The 2,685-nt window shown below is 45.2% G+C and overlaps 1 protein-coding gene and 1 pseudogene across 1 annotated transcript in view; one reads left to right on the top strand and one right to left on the bottom strand.

Moving 5' to 3' along the window:
* The window catches only part of LOC125620005, a 4,734-nt pseudogene extending 2,777 nt beyond the window's left edge, over positions 1–1,957 (bottom strand).
* Positions 1,368–2,685, top strand: part of Diras3 (DIRAS family GTPase 3) — a 2,632-nt gene continuing 1,314 nt past the window's right edge. Inside the window, exon 1 of the mRNA XM_015490570.2 lies at positions 1,368–1,656. The gene's annotated coding sequence lies outside the window, so the exon portion shown is untranslated. The remainder of the gene's footprint in view (positions 1,657–2,685) is intronic.

Genomic DNA, 2,685 nt, shown 5'->3' with positions numbered 1-2,685 from the left:
CACCCCCACCCCCCATCCTTGCCGCCGCCGCTGCAGCTGCCGCGCGCGTAACCGCCACCGCCTTGCCCCGCAGCTGCTGTGCCTGCCGCCCTGCCGCCCAGTCGCCCTGCTGCAGCCGCTGCCTGTAGCACTTGCCTAACTCGGAAAAGGCCTCCACGTTGTCTGTGATGATCCTCGCGGGCCACCATCCACTCCTAGCTCCGTGGCTGTGGTAGAGGCGACCGAGCAGAAGGGTCTCGTGTTTTTAAGTCACATTTCTGCAGTGGTTAATGATGTTGAAAAGCTTCTCATACCGTTTTCTGTCATCTATCTATCTTCAGTGAAATACCTAGTTGGATTTTTTTTTTTTTAATTTTTGAGTTTTAAGAGTTCTTTATTCACTCGAGATACCGGTCCTGTGCCAAATGTATGGCTTGGAAATATTTTTTTTCCTAGTATATACCTTTCCTTTCCAGTATTTTTACAGTGTTTTATATAGCAAAAGTTTTTAATTTGGGGAAATCTAATTTATTTAAAAATATTTGGAACATGCCACTGGTTTTAAAACTAAAAAAATTCTGTCCAGCCTTAGTTCCAAAAGATTTTCTGTTTCTTCTTTTCCCTAACAGTTGTGAGCATTACACGTTGCATTAGAATCCATTATTCACTTCAAATTAATTAATTTTTGCATAAGAGACTATGTTTAGTGTTTAGGGTGGTTATGACCTAGCGTTTAGGGTGTTTTGTTTCATTGATTAGGTTTTGTTTGGTTCTTTCTTTTCGTTTGTTTGTCTATGGGTGTCCAATTTCTCCAGCACCACTTGCTTATAGTTCCTTGCTTCCTGCATTGAATTGCCTTTCAACCTTGGTGGAAAAAATAGACATATTTGAATGGACCAATTCTTTAAGGGTCTTCTGTGTTATTGACCTGTGAATCCCTCCACCAATATTACTGTTGTGATTATTAACACAGTGTAAGCTTTAGTGTCACATACCGTGATAGTTCCTACATCTTTTTTCCAAGGTATTTTAATCATTCTAGGCACTGAACCTTACCACGTAAATTTTAGAAAAAGCTCATCTATCTATAAAGGACCCATAGAGAATTTGGACAAGAATTGCATTAAACCTATAGATGAATTTAGAATCGACATCTTTACTAAATTGAGTCTTTTAATTCAAGAACGCATTGTCTTTCCATGCAGTTCTTTGATTTCATTAGTATTTTTTTAATTTATAAATCCTTTATGGAAGGGACCATGTGAAAAGGAATTTAACTGGCCTCAAATCTGATGCATAATTATTCCAGACCCCTCCCCCATGATAGAGACCCCTCAACACCGGAAAGCTGACAGAAGCTGACTGACGCCTCGCTGTGAACTATGGGATGAGCCATTCAGGTGTAGGGGACGCTGCGGAGACTCTCGGCTCAGTTAGCCCCTCACATTCCTGTTTCCACCCCCCAGCACGGTATGCCAAATGGACCCTCCCAGCCTATGCCCCTCTGGCTTTAGTACAAAGCTCCGTCCGAATCCAACAGTTGTTCCAGTGTTTTCCTGGAGCCACCAGGACCACTGGTTCTCCGGGGCTTCTCTGAGCACCCAACTGATTGCTGCATCCGCCTCCTTGAGGAGCAAATTTGCCTCTAGCTTGCTTGGTCGGAACCTTGGGGGAGAGGTAAAGTATTTTCCGCCTCTTTCCTTTTTTTTTTTTTTTTTTTTGCGGGGCTTTTGCTGGGGGACTCGGAGGTAAAGTGTTTCGGGCAAACCAGCCTGGGTTGTTGCTGGGTAGTAATCAGTTGGCGAGTTGTCCCGGGAGTGGGCACAATCCGTAGATGTCCTTTGTAATGATTGGGAATGTACCAAACTGGGCTTTCAGACCTCTGCGAGCTCCCAAGGTCCCGGTCGACCCCTTTCAGCCCTCCTACCAACCGTACCCTGGATGGCGCATCTCGACTGTACTGATTGGTGTCACTCATATTTGGCAATCAGAAACTAGCAATTTTTAAAACAGAAGAAAGGTTTGATAAATAAGTATGCTTGCGCGTATACCAAAGACTTAACAAGTGTTCATTGTTACAGACTCTAGTTCCGTGCTCGGGAAATGAGAGTGGCGTAGTGTAGTGGGAGAGAAAATTAAAATGGGTGTGAGAGAGTGTGGCCGGCCACCGGAAAAGTAAGGCGTCATGCATTTTCTCTGACCCGTGAGTACAGCGCACTGAGGTCTACCTGACCGCGCGGTGTGCGCGCCTCTCCAGGTACCTCGCTGGACTCTGCGCACTTCACTTTGCAGTGGTCTGAATGTTAGCGGTCACCTGCATATTTCACGGCTGTCTCAGCTCCGCCTACAGTCGAGGAATTGAGGTTTGGGTGTTTCTCCAAAAGCTACGGTAAGGATTAAGTAAAACAATTTAAGGAGAAAACAAAAGCTAGATCTTTGTACTTTAGGTGCAAAATAGGTCCTCTATATATTCCTTGCAGGTCCGACAGCCCACACCAACCCAAGTCCCCGTTTATAATGTGTTTGTTTGCCCCCAAAACAGGACTGGGAATCTTCTTCCTGCAGTGAGCACTTCTGAGTGCAAAACGGCACAGAGTGAACCTTCCCCAGGGTCCCAGTGGAGCAGCTGATTAGACTTTCTGACACTCATATCTCTCTCTCTCTCTCTCTCTCTCTCTCTCTCTCTCTCTCTCTCTCTCCCTCTCT

The sequence above is a fragment of the Marmota marmota genome, unplaced genomic scaffold (genome assembly GCF_001458135.2).
Source record: "Marmota marmota marmota unplaced genomic scaffold, marMar, whole genome shotgun sequence".
Lineage (NCBI taxonomy): Eukaryota > Metazoa > Chordata > Mammalia > Rodentia > Sciuridae > Marmota > Marmota marmota.
This window is presented reverse-complemented; position numbering and strand designations above follow the sequence as displayed.